The sequence below is a fragment of the Macaca mulatta genome, chromosome 11 (assembly GCF_049350105.2).
Source record: "Macaca mulatta isolate MMU2019108-1 chromosome 11, T2T-MMU8v2.0, whole genome shotgun sequence".
Taxonomy (NCBI): Eukaryota; Metazoa; Chordata; class Mammalia; order Primates; family Cercopithecidae; genus Macaca; species Macaca mulatta.
Window position 1 is genome coordinate 76023703 of NC_133416.1, and position 18613 is coordinate 76042315.

At 42.0% G+C, this 18613-nt stretch overlaps 1 protein-coding gene and 1 non-coding gene across 7 annotated transcripts in view; one reads left to right on the plus strand and one right to left on the minus strand.

The window, feature by feature from the left end:
- Positions 1 to 18613, minus strand: part of CPM (carboxypeptidase M) — a 78666-nt gene that overhangs the window by 48922 nt on the left and 11131 nt on the right. The gene's annotated exons all lie outside the window — the stretch shown is intronic.
- On the plus strand, positions 9211 to 9272 carry LOC114671165 (U7 small nuclear RNA). The gene has a single exon (XR_003721054.2). It is a non-coding gene; the product is annotated as a U7 small nuclear RNA (small nuclear RNA).

The following is an 18613-nucleotide window of genomic DNA, read 5'->3' on the forward strand; positions in this document are numbered from 1 at the left end:
TTCTCATTTAATCCTCAGCAGAAACACCATGAGGTAAGTAAGGCAGGTATCATTATTTTACAAATGAGGAGATGGGCTCAGACAGCCTGGGCTTTGAACTGGGTTTTTGTTTGTTTTACTCTAAGGTTAATGTCTCTCCAATGTAAGACAGACCTTCTATTACTACCTCAGAGGCAACTGATGTTTACTTTTCTTAGAATAAAGAACTTGAGACATCTCACTCCCAAAATAAAGTAAGAGCTTCATCTCCCGTGTCCCTCTCCCCACCCTACAAAAGTGACAAAAAGTCACTATTAACAAGTTGCTTCTCCAATAGATGAGCATTATTTAGACTCATCGATGAGAAGATGCTTTCTGGAAGTTGTAAGTTTATTTTCTTTTGTATCTATAAGAGCTTTGAGACCTTAACTGCCTACAATGTTATTGTTAGCAAACATTGTTAACAAAGTCAATGTTACTTTGTTAACAGCAAGTAGGCCTACATGCTCACAAAGAAACTTGAACCTATTATGAGAGTTGGTAAATTTCTCAAGTTGTGCATTTACAGTTGGCTGATCACATGTTTTTTCCTGAGCTGAAGACAGTAGCTTCAATAAAGCCATCTTTCTCTTTTTTCCCCCCTTTGGAACTATTGAAGTCTCAGTCAATAATGCCCTCTCATACCCGTTAACTCTAGCTTATGTTCAATATATTCAAAGGACCAACATTGAATGCTAAGGCTCTGAACTGTTTGTAAGAGTAGGCCCAAGATTACACGGGCACCACCACTGAACATTTTTAGGTCAGAAAATCTCCCAAGTCCAACTCTTTGGCTTCGACAAACTGTATAATTCACTTGCATCTCAGATTAGCGCCTACCTTAAAATGTAAGTTGAGAAATGCCCATTTCAGAAGGCGCATGAAGAAATGAAGCTGTTAATAAGCCATTTGAGTTTACCCAACCATTAAATCACATCTTATCTTGATCTTAGTTTGTATATTTTAAATTAATAATTTATGCTCTGCCAGTTTCACAAAGGACATGAGACAGCTTGGTCACACGGCACATTGCTAACTGGCAAACTATTCTCAAGAAAGCATGGGCCAAGTGCCATATTCAGAGGCCTAGAACTGATTTCATGCACATAAATATACAAGTCAGGCCTCCCTCCCTCTGTCTCTCCTTCCCTCCATCCGTCCCTCCCTCCCTCCCTCCTTGTCTCTCATTCTTTCTTTCTTTTGACTGGGTCTTGCTCTTTTGCCCAGGCTGGAATGCAGTGCTGTGAACATGGCTTACTGTAGCCTGGAGTTCCTGGGCTCAGGTGATCCTCCGGCCTTGCCCTCCCATGTAGCTGGGACCACAGGCATGCGTCACTATACCTGGCTAATGTTTTGTAGAGACCGGGTCTCACTTTGTTGCCCAAGCTGGTTCCAAACTCCTGGTTTCAAGCAATCCCCCACCTTGGCCCCCCAAAGCACTGGGATTATGGGCGTGAACCACCAAGCTTGGCAAGTCAGGTCTCTTGAAAGGAATCTACTTTTCCACAGGCTGTGACACAGAAACCTTGGTAGAAAGTCCAAATAATTATAAGAAGCCATTCCAGAGACACCCTTGACTATAACAGATACCTTCTCATAATGGATCGATGAATCCCTAGCTCATCTCAAGTCTGCTGGGACAATCACAACTCTGTGCCCATCGTTTGCAGTACACGGTGGCCAGCTTTGTCCTTTCTGACAATGTGCATCTATTTACTTCAATTGAGATTGAGAAATCTGTAGACACGGATCTTAACTCAAGTTACTTCATTTTTACCACAGAGTCAAATGGTTGGGCTTCAGGATGAGGCAGATTCTTAGGGGAAGATGTCAACAAGATTCGCCAAGGTTTTCACATTGCTCAATACCTCAGCAATGCTGAGCAACAGAATTGCTAATACCTTCAGATATGCCCAACCACCATTCAGAATTAGATGAGTTCTTGAAGACCAACCATAAGGGTACTGTTCAAGCCACTCTCTCCATTTAACACACAGGGAGGTGGGCACAAGATCACATGACAGAGGCCCAGTGACAAAGCAGAGGCAGTCGGAACCACAGCCTGGCACGTGGGTGGAAGGGGAAGAAGAGAGAGGGGAGGATGCTCACGGTGATTCAGTCATACTTGAATGACTCCTATCTAATGAACATAAACCTAAGTAGAATAGAGCCAGGCCTGGCATTTTTAAACTGTGCATTAACATATAGAAACGTGGGTTTTTTGGGGGGATGGAGTTTCATTCTTGTCACCCACACTGGAGTGCAATGGTGTGATCTCAGCTCACTGCAACCTCCACCTCCCGGATTCAAGGGATTCTCCTGCCTCAGTCTCCCGAGTAGCTGGAATTACAGGCATGCATCACCACGCCTAGCTAATTTTTGCATTTTTAGTAGAGACGGGGGTTTCACCATGCTGGCCAGGCTGGTCTCGAACTCCTGACCTCAGGTGATCCACCCGCCTCAGCCTCCCAAAGTGCTGGGATTACAGGCGCGAACCACCACACCTGGCCAAAATACAGAAACATTTTAAAACATTTCTCATGATATGCATGAGAAGGATTCAGATAAATCTTTTTCTCTCTTTCTCTATTTTAAAACAGAGTGTCACTCTGTCACCCAGACTACAGTGCAGGTGTGATCTCAGCTCACCACTGCCTCCACCTCCTGGGCTCAAAGAATCCTACCACATCAGCCTCCTGAGTAGTTGGAACTACAGGCACACACCACCATACCCAGCTACTTTTTGTAGAGACAGGGTCTCGCTATGCTGCCCAGGCTGGTCTTGAACTCCTGGGCTCAAGTGATCCACTCGCCTTACCCTCCCAAAGTGCTAGGATTCCAAGTGTGAGCCACTGTACCTGGCTCACAGAAATCTTGTTGTAGTTATTTTATATAGTGTTTTTGCATTTTTGTGCATTAAAAAAATCATGGATACATGTAAGATATAGCCTTGTTTCTTGGTGAGTAGGTCTATGTGAACCTACCCACAAAGGCAGAGGGAGCTAAGAGGTTTAAGAAAGAGGCTGATAGATCCAGTTCCTCAGAAAAAAACGTTTAATAGGGACTTACAAATAGAAGCAATGTATTGGGCTGCTCCAGAAAGTGAGCCCCTGTGTCCACCCACCAGAAAGGATCCTTTACATAGCAAGTGTTTAGAATAAAGACAGCTGGTCATGTCTCAGATCCTCCTGGGAAACACTGGTGACCACTGGGGAAGTCAGATAAGCATGTTTATGAGGGGTTATCTGTGCCACAGGCATTGTTTCTTGGCCTTGTTGCAGGAACACCTTGGCATGCAGGACTCAAGCATTGGTCATCATGGCAGTGTTGCTTCAAGATGGTGTTACCCTTGCAGTGCACCAGGCTGTTTTCCTACCATCCCAATGTGTGAACATAGTCATTCTCAAGTCATTCTTTTGCTCTGCTTAGAGAGTCCTATTGATGCCCAGAATTAAGCACATCAACAGCAGACCAGGTCTGTAGCTTTGCTATGTTCTTACAGGTGTGTCTTCAGATGACCTGCAGCAGAATTACCTGAGGTATCTGGAAAAAATGCAAACTCGTGGGTTCCATCCAGAACAGGAATCTTGAGGCGTGAGTTCAGGAGTCTGCATTTTTCACAAATACCTCAGCTGACTCTAATTCACACCATTAAGAACACACTCGTTAGTGAAATAACAATATACATAGGATACTGTACATTGAACCAGTACAATGAATACATGGAATACAATATGCAGAGAAAGCTATATGCTCAAGAGCTCACTCTGGATTTTTTTTTTTTTTCGAGACGAAGTCTCACTCTGTCACCCAGGCTGGAGTGCAGTGGCACGATCTTGGTTCACTGCAGCCTCTGTCTTCTGGGTTTAAGTGATTCTCTCCTGAGTCGCTGGGATTACAGGTACCTACCATCACACCTGGCTAATTGTTTTGTATTTTTAGTAGAGACAGGGTTTCACCAAGCTGGTCTTGAACTCCTGACTTCAAGTGATCCGCCCGCCTCAGCCTCCCAAAGTGCTGGGATTACAGGCGCCACTGTGGATTTTCATAAACTAAACACAAACTTGTGTAGACAGCAACCTCAAAGCACCCTTGTGCCTATTTCCAGGCATTGTCCCCCGTGGTAGGTCCATGCACACTGTTGTGTAAATGTAAATCATTCATTCTCAGGACTGCATAGTATTCCGTCAGGCAATGTGAACCAAATTAAGAACCCTGCCTTCCAGAATTAAGCCTAAACAGAGCAAATCCCTGCATGAACACACCACATGTTATACCTGAAGGACGCTTCTCCATTTTTGACCCCATGGCTAACGTTTGCCAGGAACTACAGAGCTCACACTGTGACTGAGGTCAGAGGGCTGGGCGAGAGTGCTGCTTGCACCAGAGCAGTGGCTCTGTTGTTCGACTTTAAAGAGGCTCCTTCTAGCATGGTCTGATAACCAGTGAGGTGTATCTTTTCCTAACACAGGTTTTTCAACCCTGCCTCATGAAGGCTCATCAGAGTATAATTCTTTCCTGAACACTGCAGTTGCTGAAATAGCCAATTTGGAGGCAACATTATTAGGGTGATTCTGCGAACCTGGAGCTAGACAACTTGAGTCCAAATCCCAATGCTGCCACTGCTTGTGGAATTATGTTTAACTCTCTGGAGCCTCAGTTTCCTCATGTGTAAAAGGAGGCTTATAATTGTACCTCATAGGGTTGTCACAAGCAGTGAAGAGCCACTTAGAACAACATGCACAGTAAGCAAACATATGTGTTTGACAGATGCACTGGAACTTCGGAACTCATGAGTGCAAACAGACACTAAGGGGTCATATGGTTTTCATGCCAAGGGAAGAAAGGTAGTGCAGTGATCTGGGGTAGGTTAGCCCAGCAGCTCCCACTCCACCTGCCTTTAAAGAATCATCTATAGAAGGTTTGCACATTTGTACCCATATTTCTGCCACACAACATTCTCTTTCTGGAATTGAAAAAGTGTTAATTGACATGCCTACACATAGTCGTCCACTTTTGCTAACCTTCGCTAGCCAGAATGAAAATTCATCATTAATCCAGGGCTGAGTTGGTTATTTATTTATTTATGAGATGGAGTCTCACTCTGTTGCCCAAGCTGGAGTGCCGTGGCACAATCTGGGCTCACTGCAACCTCTGCCTCCACGATTTAAGTGATTCTCCTGCCTCAGCTTCCCAAGTAGCTGGGATTACAGGCTCCTGCCACCACGCCCGACTAATTTTTGTATTTTTAGTAGAGACGAGGTTTCACCATGTTGGCCAGGCTGGTCATGAACTCCTGACAGGTGCTTGGCCCACCTCGGCCTCCCAAAGTAGTGGGAGTACAGGCGTAAGCCACTGCACCAGCCTGGGTTATTTTTAAATGGGTTATTATCTCAAACTCATTTTTGTACCAGATGAGGGATTAAAAATTCTATTACAAGTAGAAACACTGAAGAATCCCTTCCGTGATTCATTCTGGCTTGTCTTATAGTTCTTGCAAAGCTGTGACATTTCATGTATTTTATGTATTTCCTAAGGTGCTGTAGCTACCAGGATACAAGGCCAGTCCAGGGCTACTCTTTCTGCTCTGTCTCTACCTACAGCCATTATGACCTGAATCTACTCCACAGGACACAGCTTTTTTTTTTTTTTTTCCATCATTTTCTCTTTTCTCTGGAGGTATCCGCTAAAATTGCAAGCTCCTGGGTCCACCCAGAATGGATATCCACTTTTTGAGTGTCTCTTCAAACTCCTCATGGCTCTTTCTGTTTACCAAAGTCATACATACTTTTTAAAAATTTGAGCACTCAAAAATATATACTATCAGACATGAAATCTATCTACATACCACTCTATTCCCCAAAATAGATTCCAGATGGAGTTAGGTGCTAAATGTAAAAACTAAAACCATAAAAATATTGAAAAAGGTATAGAATATATTTATGACCTTGGGGGAAAGAGGGCCTTTTTAAGTGAGGCATGGAACATACAAGCATAAAGAAAAGGACTGATGAATATGACCTCATAAAAATTAAAAACTTCTGTAAGGCCAAAGATACTGAAAACGAAGCTTAGAAGACAAGCCACAGAAGAGGTGAAAATATTTGCCACACATATAACAAAGCATGAATAAATAGAAAAACAGGCAAATGGCACGAGGAGATAGAAATGACCAAGAGAGTCGAACAGAAGTCCCACAGAGGCAGGGGTTTGTGTTTGTTCCTCTGGGGCGGTACCTCAATGTTGATTTCATGATGAATTAATGTGAAAACATGTTCATTCTGATTTTCAATCATGTAAATGCAACTAATCATTAATTAGAGATAGGTTCTCACTCTGTCACCCAGGCTAGAGTACAGTGGTGGGACCATGGCCCTGGGTTCAAGCAATCATCCAGCCTCAGTGTCCTGGGTAGCTGGAACAACAGGAATGCACCATCATGCCTGGCTAGTTTTTAAAAAACTTTCTGTAGAGATGGGGTCTTGCTATGTTGCTGAGGCTAGTCTTGAACTCCCGGCCCTGGCCTCAAACAGTCCTCCCATCTCGGCCTCCTAAGTCGCTGGAACTGTAGGTGCGTACCACCATGCTCAGTGAAAATGCAACTTAAAATGGAGATTTTTTTTTTCACCCATTAGAATGGAAAAAAAATTAGTGTTGTTTAGGATGTGGGGAAATGTACATACTCACGTGGGACTGGGAGTGTAAATAATACATCCTCTTGTAGGGTAATCTGTCAGTGTCCATCAAACACAAAAATGCATATACTTTTTATGCACACATATGTTTATTGCGGCACTATTCACAATAGCAAAGACTTGGAACCAACCCAAATGTCCATCAATGATAGACTAGATTAAGAAAATGTGGCACATATACACCATGGAATACTATGCAGTCATAAAAAAGGATGAGTTCATTTCCTTTGCAGGGGCATGGATGAAGCTGGAAACTGTCATTTTCAGCAAACCATCACAAGATCAGAAAACCAAACACTACATGTTCTCACTCATAAGTGGGAGTTGAACAGTGAGAACACATGGACACAGGGAGGGAAATATCACACACTCGGGTCTGTCGGTGGGTGGGAGGCTAGGGGAGGGATAACATTAGGAGAAATACTTAATGTAGGTGAGGGGTTGACAGGTGTAGCAAACCACCATGGCACGTGTATACCTATGTAACAAACATGCACGTTCTGCACATGTAACCTAGAACTTAAAGTATATATCTATCTATAAGTATATATCTATCTATAAAAGAAGAAGAAGAGGAAGAGGAAGAGGAAGAAGAAGAAGAGGAAGAGCATCAATGAAAGAAAGAAACTTGGGGGGAAAATGCATGTACTTTTTGATTTAGCAATGCCTACCTTGGGAAATTAAGGAGGTAATGCGCTTGTTTAACGGTATCTATTGCAGCATTCTTTGAAATATCTAAAAGTTATAAGTGACCTAAAGAATTATCAATATGGAAATGATTAAATAAAGTAAGATAAAATTATACCAAAGAATAGTTTGAAACAGTTAAAAAAATGAGGTATCTCTATATGTACTAACCTCTAACATAACACATGTAAGGGAAAAAGCCAAGTTGCATAATGACATTTACAAGAGTGTTACTTATAAGACAAAACTGTAGATGTGTGTATATAGCGTATGGAAATGCACATCAACTTTTTTTTACTTCACAATATATTCTGGACATCTTCCCATGTCAAAACATATAAATCTACCTAATTCTTTAAAAAAGGTTGCAAAATACTCCATTGACTGGGTTTGGCATAATCTGACCAATTCTCTATGGATGAATGTATGGGTTTAAAAAAATATCTTTATTGAGACATAATTTGCATACTATACAATCTACTCATTTAAAGTATACAATTCACTAGTTTCTTAAACTATTATTTTTTTTTAAAAAATGGCAAAACACATACAATAAAATCTGTTATTTAACTATTCTAAGTGTACAACTCAGTGGCATTAACTGGATGACTGTATCATTTCATTTTTTTACTATTATAAGAAACACTGCAAATACAATGCTGTATATCCTCATATATACTTTGTGCAAATGATTCCATAAGATAGAAAGCTCTCATCTGTGATGGCCCAGTGATAAAGAGTGATAAAAACGGGTTGGTCTTTTCCCTAAGATAACTACATTATCGTTAAACATGATTTTTAAACCTGTAAAATACACGGAGGATTTTCCCAAGCAAATTTAGAAGTTGAAAAAAAAAAAAAAAAACCTTATTTTTCTCTGTTCATTCACCTTCTCGAATATATAACTATAAGCTAATTAAAGTAAAGGATGATTTGCTATACAGCATCTGGGCATAAACATGATAGATGTCAATGAAATATGTTATTTGGTATCTGACTTCAACCCGAGTCTTTTTTGCCAGACATACCACAAGCAGTTGGATCTTATGCAGAAAGACATGGCTTCAACATTACTTCAGGTTTCCTAATCTGGACCTCAGAGTCTCCTTGGAGAGTGACCTCTGACAATTCATTTAATCCTAGGGCCTCAGGTTCCTTTTCTATAAAATAGTGGGTCTGTCCAGGATGCTATAACTTGTATGGTCCAGGTCCCAAAGTGTGCTGGCAGGAACAAGGTCAGCCCAAACTGCAGCTGTGGTTGGAGCCAAGCTCTCTAGACTTGAAGCTCCAGTCCTGAATCTACCAGGTACTTGCTTTGTGGCCTTGGGCAAGTTGCTTAACCACTGGCAAGTCAGTCTCTAAAGCTGTAAATTGGTATTTACCTCATAGGGTGTTGTGTAGATTCACTGAGATACAAGCAGGAACATTGCCTAGCCCTGTGCCTGGCATCAAAGATGCCCTCCATAAACAGTAGTTTGAGGGTTTTACACACAAAGCATACGGCAGGGCCACACTTCAAGGCTGCCAAATATCACAGTTTATGTAATAGCAGTAAGAATAGCATATACTTCTATAGCACTTATGTGCCAATCATATTCTGAGTACTGTATATTTATTAACTTATTTAGCCCTGTCAACAACCTATGAGGTAGAACTATTATTTCTATTTTACAAAATAGGAAATAGGCACAGATAGGGTAAGACAGTAGTTCAAGATCACAGCTACTGAATAGCAGAACCAGGATTTGAACCCAGGCAATCTTTGTTCTTCGGGCTCTGTGTTCTCAACCATTATTAAACAGTCTTATTATAGTGTTACAGGTCTTTTCAAGTTTGTCTAATAGGTTTTCTGGTTTTTGCTAGAAAGCCCCACAAAGGGGAAAAAATAAACTGTCTTCTTCTTATTATTATTTTGAGACGGAGTTTCGCACTTGTTGCCAAGGTTGGAGTGCAATAGCACGATTTCAGCTCACTGCAACCTCCACCTCCCAGGTTCAAGCAATTCTCCTGCCTCAGCCTCCCAAGTAGCTGGGATTACAGGCACGCACCACCGCACTCAGCTAATTTTGTATTTTTAGTAGAGATGGGGCTTCACCAAGTTGGCCAGGCTGCTTGAACTCCTGACCTCAGGTGATCTGCCTGCCTCGGCCTCCCAAAGTGCTAGGATGACAGGTGTAAACCACCATGCCTGCCTGTCTCATTATTGTTTATAAATATTTGTATGTTTGTGGGTATGGGCATAAATGGGGAATTCTTCCCTATTCTGATAGCTCCTCAATTTCAATGCCTGATACCAGTATCTTTTTCATACTGAGTTTTAAAAAATTAAGATGACTTTGCCAAACACTTCATTTGGACCCTACCACCTAACTTAGAAACCTATATTTAAAATGACTGCCAGATGATAACTTGGTATAAGGGCTGTGCAAAAAGAGGGAGTATAAGAAAAGGCATTATTAAACTTCTCGTTTGGTCACTTATGACCTCTAGGGTCACACCATGACCTACGAGCCCACTGAGTTTTGGAACTCAAACTCCAGGAGAGTTGCCTTCTCATACAGGCACACTCTACTCCTTTAACTTATTCTATTTCCCTAGAGTTTCCCCCTCAGAATTGAATGGTTTCTCACTAGACTGCATGTAGCTTTATAGCAGCTCATAATTTGTCCCTTAGAGGAAATACAGTTTGGACCGCTGACTGAGCAAGCCTCAGAGTTTTGGCAGCCTGGGATTCTGTTAAATTAGCAGATGTAAAAGCTTATTTTGTTTTCCTCCATTAATACACTTCTATCTCCATCTCCAGCACACAGGGAAAAGCCTTCCCCTCTGCAGCAATCAGGATCCCAGTGATGAGGACTGATGTAGTTGCTTGCATGACCCGATCACTTCACTCCCAGGATGCACAGGAGCTGGGGCTGCTATGGACAGGGTCTAGTGTCCCTACATGGCACCAAGATCTCCTCCCAGATGTTAAGGATGCTGCGTTAGATGCTGTCCTGCCAATCAGCCTTGTTGTTGTCTAGTATACCGTCTTCCTCCAGGGGTGCTGCAGTCCTAGCACCTGAGGTATCTCAGTCTGTGCTCACTGGAAAGTCCAAAGTTCTTGATGACCAGATTCTGCCCCCTACTGTCCCCTACCCTCTCATTCACCTTGTCCCTCAATGAAGTCTGAATCTCAGCTGTGAAGAAGGAGGCTCCCGAGTACAGGCAAATCAGTAGAGGTAGTTAAGGGTTTCTGGGCATTTTGAGATAGAGTAACTCTGCCCAGAGCATAGTAAGGATGTGGGTGTGGGGAGGGTCAACAGTGGGATCTTTTGCCTAACCCAACACCCACGTGATCTACCAAGATACTCTGTTGCTTACACAACTCCCAGTATTTGGCTTGATATGTAGAATATATTTAATATTTTCTAACAGATGCAATTTTGATCAGTTTCAGAGGGCTCTGAACCTTTGCAAAGGATCACGTGTACATCAACTAGAATACTACACTCCCAAGGATGGGGACTCAAACTCCTTGGCACCCTGAGAGAGCCTAGCACAGTCACCTGCTGAGGGCACATCCTCGGTTTATTCTTGCAAAGGTTCCTGTCAATGCGGCAGACTTCAGGCTACTCACTGCTGGTAGTGGAACCTTTATTCCTATAAAATCCCACGTGGAAACCCAATGTAAAAAGTTAATCCATCTCAGCATTTGTTTTCCAGAGTATGATGGTAACAATTCCTATGAGGATGCGAGGAATTACATCAAGAGCCAGTTCCTTGACCTCAGTATGCAAAAAGATATCAAAAGAATCTACAGTCACATGACCTGTGTTACAGATACATAGAATGTCAAATTTGTGTTTGATGCAGCTACAGATATTATTATCAAAGAAAACCTCAAGGACTGCAGCCTCTTCAAATCCTCACCATTCCATTCCTCAGGTATAAATTCTATAAACAGGCTTAGAATCTGGGTAATTACAAACAGAAAATTATAGTCAATATACCATGGCATGAAGAATGAATCCATTCTTTGGAGATGGGAGTATGCATGATTGCAACTGTGTTTCATACATTCTTTTCAAAGTGGGATAGCTAGCGGAGCTTAAAGAGCACAAGGCCAGTCATCAGAAGACCCCTGCCCTACCTCCACCCCCAGGTTCCAGTACTGGTTTTCCAACTTAATACAAAAGTCTGAATACTTAAAAAAACTTATCAGAGTTTTTACATAATTTAAAGGATGAAAATGTGTAAAGGGCCTAGCACAGTGCATGGCACATAAAGATGTTCAATGATCAGCAGTGGCATTGCTTTCATTTTCCCATTCTCTTTGCTCCTCTTGAATGGCTTGCCTAGAAAATGAGACCAGGATATGTTCCCTCTCCAGTTCCTGCTCAAGCACACAGCGGTTACGCACAACGTCAAATATAAGTGGTTGTAATTAATAATAATTACAATATTCCAAAATTATGTTTAAATCTAGGTGTCTGTTCCTTGATACTCTGGCATTTTTCTTTACATTCAGAAAAATTAATGTTTGTCAGTTTCTGTATAAGGTTGGCATTCATAGAATCAGCTGCTCTGGTTTAAGGAATGTGTCCCCAAACGGTCCTGTCTCCTCACCTGCTGAAGTGCCCTAGGACACCTCCACAGAAGCCTCCAGGCTCTAGGCACCAGGCTCTAGAGTAGTAGAGGCTAAGTAGTCTCAGGCAAGTCACTTTTTTCTGAGCCTCACTTTCCTATCTGTAAAACAGGGATAATACTACCTAATTCACAGGGTGGGTGTCAGGATTGAAAATAATATGGATAATTAGCTAGTACACAGTAAAACATTCAATAAAGTATACAACTTTTATTACCGATCCCCAAATACCTCTTTTTATTGTGTTTTTTTCTTTTTTTAGATAGCTTCCCAAGGACAGCGAACAGAATGTCCTATGGAAACATAGCTCCCATGGGGCTACAAATATTGCCAATTTTAGTGAGAAATTACGTGAGTCAAAATACTTTCCTTATGTATCACTGTTCTTTGAACAATCTGTTTTTTTTTTCTTTTAAACCACAATGACAAAAGCCTTCTAAAACTTTGTGTTTTCCAATGAGCACAAATTAAGGGAACTTAGATGCTAAGATACATTAGAAATCACCATCAAATTCTTATTCTTGGCCGCAGGTACAAGGGAAGTCTCATCTCCTTGGCAAACAAGGCTTCTTGGAGTGCAATCCTACCATGTCCTCCCTGGACTGCTCCTGCCGCCCAAGCACAGCATGTGTTTTCCTAGTCGCTTTACCTGGAATTCCTACCACCTCCATCTCTCTGCCTGGTAGCATCCAAACCTTTGTTCAAACGTCAGCTTCCCTGATAAGCCTTTCTCAATTTTACCAAGCACCCTGTAGGCCAGGCTACAAAGCATCCCTACACTGCACTGTTCACTGTAACCAACAAAGCCCCATTACAATGCTTTTCCCATTATGGCAATTGGGTGTAAGGCCCACCGTCCTAGTTCCTAAAGGGGAACACCCAGGTCTGTTCTTCTTTGCATCCCCTTACAAAAGTTCTGGTAGACAGTAGGAACTCAATGAATATTTGCTGAATGAATACATAAATTGCTAAAAGACAGATTTGGGTTACTGAACCAAATCTGTCAACTACCAAGATATCATTCTGGGCCGTCAATTTCTTCATCTGTAAAATCTATTTGCTCTTGCCTATAAAATGGGAATGTAAGTAACTTATCACAGAGTTTTTAAATAGCTTAAAGGAGGAAAATGTGTAAAGGGCCTAGCACAGTGCATGGCACATAAAGATGTTCAATGATCAGCAGTGGCATTGCTTTCATTTTCCCATTCTCTTTGCTCCTCTTGAATGGCTTGCCTAGAAAATGAGACCAGGATATGTTCCCTCTCAAGTTCCTGCTCATGCACACAGTGGTTACATACTACCTCAAATATAAGTGGTTGTAATTTATAATAATTATAATATTCCAAAATTATGCTTAAATCGAGGTGTCAGTTCTTTAACACTCTGGCATTCCACTTTACATTCTGAATAATTAATGCTTATCAGTTTCTACATAAGGTTGACATTCATAGAATTTGTCTCCAAAATTGCTGATTAAAAAAAAATCATTCTTTTCTGTATGATACGTGCTCTGTTGAAGGCAAAAGAGAAAAGAAAACTACATATAATCACCATTGAAACATTTCTAATAAGTTTTAGACATAAAAATAAATTCACTTGAAGGTTTAAATGAACAATTCCATTCAATTATGGCATTCAAATTAAAACTTTTCACACTGATAGCTCTTAGGAATTGTTACTATTTTTACACACTTAATATTACATTTTGTGGTGCTCTGGTTTATGTTCCCTTGTGTGTTTGTATTTTCTCACTACTTTTTGTTCCAGAAATGATTGCTGCACCATATTCTTTAAAGAGAATCTCTGGGCTGGGCATGGTGGCACATGCCTGTAATCCCAGCACTTTGGGAGGCCAAGGTGGGTAGATCATGAGGTCAGGAGTTCAAGACCAGCCTGGACAACATGGTGAAACCCTGTCTCTACTAAAAATACAAAAATTAGACAGGCGTGATGGTACATGCCTGTAATCCCAGCTACTTGGAGGCCGAGGCAGGAGAATCGCTTGAACTCGGGAAGTGGAGGTTGCAGTGAGCCGAGATCGCACCATTGCACTCCAGCCTGGGTAACAGAGTGAGACTCTGTCTCAAAACAAAACAAAACAAAACAAAAAAGAGAGAGAGAGGCCGGGCGCGGTGGCTCAAGCCTGTAGTCCCAGTACTTTGGGAGGCCGAGACGGGTGGATCACTAGGTCAGAAGATCGAGACCATCCTGGCTAACACGGTGAAACCCCGTCTCTACTAAAAAATACAAAAAAACTAGCCAGGCGAGGTGGCGGGCGCCTATAGTCCCAGCTACTCAGGAGGCTGAGGCAGGAGAATGGCCCGAACCCGGGAGGCGGAGTTTGCAGTGAGTTGATCCGGCCACTGCACTCCAGCCTGGGCGACAGAGCGAGACTCCGTCTCAAAAAAAAAAAAAAAAAAAAAAAAAAAAGAGAGAGAGAGCGAGAATCTCTGTTGCAATGCAAAACTAATTGTAAAATTATCAGAAATTTTTCAGTCAAGAAAACAAATCTGTCATTTTTCTATCAAGCAAAAACCCTTAGGATGATTATATCTCCCTGTGGATGAAGCAAAACGTGTTTAACAGCCTGTGTAATGTCCTCCATAATCTACTCCATACTCACCTTCTCCTCTCTCCCCTCCAGCCACACTGAACTTCTTTTGCTCCTCAAAGTCAATATGATTCTTCACCTCTAGGACTTTGAACATGCTATTTATTGCCTTGCCTTTCCCTTTTCACCTGGCTGATCTCTCTTTATCCTTCAGGTCTCAGCCATGAGACCTCTGTCATATTCTCGCACACAGCTAATGACATCTGCGTTTATTGTATTGTCAACTCCTTCAGGGCAGGGGCCATGTCTAACTTCTTCACCTCTATAGTCTCATGCTAGCACATGCCACAAACTATATTAGGCATTCAATATACATGATTACTAAATAAGTGGAACGAATCTATCTGGAGAGAAATATAATTTCACTAACTATACTTTGGGATATAGAAATTAACTTTATGGCTCTCAGGTTTTGACTTTCACCTGCATTCAACATTAACCATGACCTCGAGAAGAAAGAGTTAACTTAACCAGTATGTTTTACTCAGTTCTTGCTTATCTTTGGGAACACCTGCAGTCACAGCAATGACCCTGACCCAAATCCTGAGCACTAAACTCCCTGAAATGCTTACTAATTAGTTATGTTATTTTTGTGCCCTCAAGGCAGTGGTCAAAATATATCAAGACAGTATCATTGTTTAAAGTTAACGTGAAGATTCCTGATGCGTGCTAGTACCTAGTTTGGGGTCTGCATCCTGGCTGATTACATAGCTACACGACCAGTTCCCTTGACCAGCTCTGAACTCCTAAGACTTGAGTGGGCTTTCCTGGGTGGAGGCGTTTTGCATATGTCTCTGCAGTTTACAGCTGGAGAGAAACATGCATTCCTGAGAAACGTGTGATCCCTGCAGATAGAGGACAAGAAAGTCTACTCTGACCTCTCTAGTTTTGCCACCATATATCCATATCCTGCTGTTCCTGCACCATACCCTTTGCTGTAATAAATCTTAGCCTTGAATATGATTTTATATTGAGTTGTGAGTGAGTCCTTCCAGCAAATCAGTAGTAGGTGGTCATGGTACTCCCCCAAACATCCGCCTTCTTGAGCCACTCCCCTTTTTGACATCTGAGCCACCACTCTTGGTTTTCCTTCTACCTCATTACTAATTTTTTCCCATCTCCATTGTTGGCTCCTCTACTCTACCAGACTAACGGTGTGAGGGTGCTATAGCTCGATTCTGGCCTTCTTTTCTTTATCTCTACTCTCTTGCTAGATTGTTTTATTAGTCGCACAGGTTTCAATACCATCTCTATGTTGATGACTCCCAACTTTCTTTCTGCAGCCAAATTTCTCTCCTGAGCTCCACTTACATACCCAGCTGTCTCCACTGGATACCCTCCTGAGGAGTTCACAATTTCTAAAGAAAACGTCTGGATCAGAGCTCTTGATTTCATCCCAAACCTGTCCTCTTCCAGTTTTTTCCATCTAACGTAAGAACACTTCATACACTCAGTCAAGCACAAAACCTAAGCGTCATCCTTGATTTTCCTCTTCTGCTCACACACCTTCCTCCTCCAATCCAATCCAATCCAATCCAATCCAATCCAATCCAACTCAACCCATTAGCAAGTACTCTTGGTTTTATTTCCAAAACAGATTTCCAATCCTTTCACTTCTCTCCATTCCTATCAGAGCATCTTAATCCAAATCACCATCATCAACATTTGCCAGGATTACTGTAACTGGATTATTCTCCCTGCTTCTATACTGGTCATTTTCTGTATTCAGTAGCTAAAGTTATCTTTCTGAAACCCACATCAGATTGCATCACTCTCTTCTTAAAACCCTTCAACGGTTTCCCATTATTCTCAGAACAGAATTCAAACTCTGCATTTTAGAATTGGCTTGAAGGTACTCTATGTTCTGTCCCCTGCGTACCCTCCAACTTCCTCAAAGACCACTTTCCCCTTGCTCACTGGGCTCCAGCCACCCTGGTCTCACTTCTGTTCTACTCTTTCCACCTCGAGGCCTTTGCACATCACTTGCATGTTGTGCACTTTGTAACCAGGCTGTAAGATCTAGCTGATTGTCACCTTTAAGATCTCCGCTTCAACCTACCACCTTTTCAGGCAGGCCTCCTGTCATTCTTTCCATACAACACTCTCTCAAACAGTAACTGCTATGTTTTAGGCACTGAAAATACAGTGACAAACAGGATAGGTTCCCTGTCTTCATGGAACCTATGTTCCACAGTAACTGTCACTCTCCATTAAGTTAAACTATGTATTTGCTTCATAGCAATGATCAGAATCTGAACTTGCCTTGTTTTTCATTTGCCTCCCTCACTAGCACGTGTAAGAAACATCAGAGCAGAGAGGCTGTTTGCTCACGACTCTGTCTCTAGCCTAATACAGTGCCTGGCACACACAGATTGGGATTTACTTCCAAGCAAGAATTATTTGACCAAAGAGCTCTCAGTGTAAAAAATGTTTGGACGTTTCTGCAATGGACTGACATGGTGTTATGCTAGAACTGTTTGCCACAGAGTTTGGAAACACATTTTGTACCCTTAGAAGTACATGTTCTTAAAACTCAAAAGATGGCCAAGTCCAACTAAAAAGTTTGTTACGGCTAGAATGTGGGTGACATTTCCCAATTTATCTTTCTGTTTCTTCATAAATTGAAAGGAACTTACAGTAACAAATGATAAACCAGCTAGGCTTATCTCTACCACACTAAGATTATTTATCTGAGTCCCAAAGAGCAATGGAAAAAATTAAATGTCTGCCCCAATTGAACAACCTTTATCTGAAATTTAACTGTGCACATTTACCATTATTAGTAAGGTGTGAATAGTTTGGATATTTGTTCCCCCAAATTTCACACTGAAATGTCATCCCCCACGTTAGAGGTGGAGCCTGGTGGGAGACGTCTGGGTCACGCGAGTGGCCCTCCCATGGCTTGGTGCTGTCCTCACAATAATGAGTGAGTTCTCACGAGATCTGGTTGTTTAAAAGTGTGTGGCACCTCCCACCCCCTCTTTCTCTTGTTTCTGCTTTCACCATGTGACGTGCCTGGTTCTGCTTCACCTTCTGCCATGAGTAAAAGCCTCCTGACGCCTCCCTAGAAACTGAGCAGATGCTGGGGCCACGCTTGTGCAGCCTGCAGAACCCTTAGCCAATTAAACCTCTTTTCTTTATAAATTACCCACTATTTCTTTCTAGCAACCCAAGAACAGCCTAACACAAGCTGTAAATAAGTCTCTCTAATTAAGCAATGAGAAAACTGCTGTAGAATCGCCACATGTTAAATGACCCTATGCTTCCCACATGTCTCCAGGTGTCTACATTTTTGTAAGAGTGAGTATCCCCTGTGAAAAGGATTTTAAAGATTGTGCTCAACTGAGTCACCAACAATGGACAAGGTAATCAATATTTAACAAGGACTAAAACTTAAGGTGAAACTACCTTCAACAGTTCATCTGTGTATTTCCAAAGCTGTGCCCTTCTGAACCACTCACAGCAAGAATAGTTAGACATATCATCTGCCTTCACCGAAAATGTGTACATTTCTGAGTATGGAGGGGGGAAAACACACTTAAAATGGAAGGGTTTCATATCTCTGCTTAAGTTTGTTTTGGTTTTTGTTTTAGACAGAGACTCACTGTTGCCCAGGCTGGAGTACAGTGGCACAGTCTTGGCTCACTGTAACCTCCACCTCCTGGGTTCAAGCGATTCTTCTGCCTCAGCCTCCAGAGTAGCTGGGATTACAGGTGCACACCACCACACCTGGGTAATTTTTTTTTGCATTTTTTTAGTACACATGGGGTTTTGCCATGTTGGCCAGACTGGTCTCAAACTCCTGGCCTCAAGTGATTGGCCTGCCTCGGCCTCCCAAAGTGCTGGGATTACAGGCCTGAGCCACTGCATCTGGCCCCTGCTTAACTCTTGGGGGAACAAAGGCCTTCTTCACATGATCCCTCCCACCTTCTTTTCTTTGTCAAAAGTCTGTGACAGACCCTTGAATTATTCCTG